General features: G+C 46.6%; 1 pseudogene; it reads left to right on the forward strand.

Moving 5' to 3' along the window:
- Positions 1-268, forward strand: part of LOC104982889 — a 9958-nt pseudogene that overhangs the window by 7799 nt on the left and 1891 nt on the right.

Here is a 268-nt window from a genome sequence, read left to right on the forward strand (position 1 = left end):
AGAACAGCTTTGGTTAAAGAATAGCAAAAGGGGAGAGACAGAGGCTTAATCTAATTGGTTTTTGTGGGAAACTAATAAAGTTTGTGACACCGAACTTGCTCTGACCATGGAGGCCGCAGGCGCCCTCTCGAATAGCCGAAGGTGCCACACCTTAGGAACCTTCTCTAATGGGTCTTAGAAGCCCAGGCAGGTAAGTGGTCTCCGAGAATCCCCATGTTGCATTCAGTCATCCTGAAGGAAAAACAGAGAAGAAAAGAAGAGAAAGGGA

This window comes from Bison bison, unplaced genomic scaffold (assembly GCF_000754665.1).
Source record: "Bison bison bison isolate TAMUID 2011002044 unplaced genomic scaffold, Bison_UMD1.0 scf7180017860815, whole genome shotgun sequence".
Lineage (NCBI taxonomy): Eukaryota > Metazoa > Chordata > Mammalia > Artiodactyla > Bovidae > Bison > Bison bison.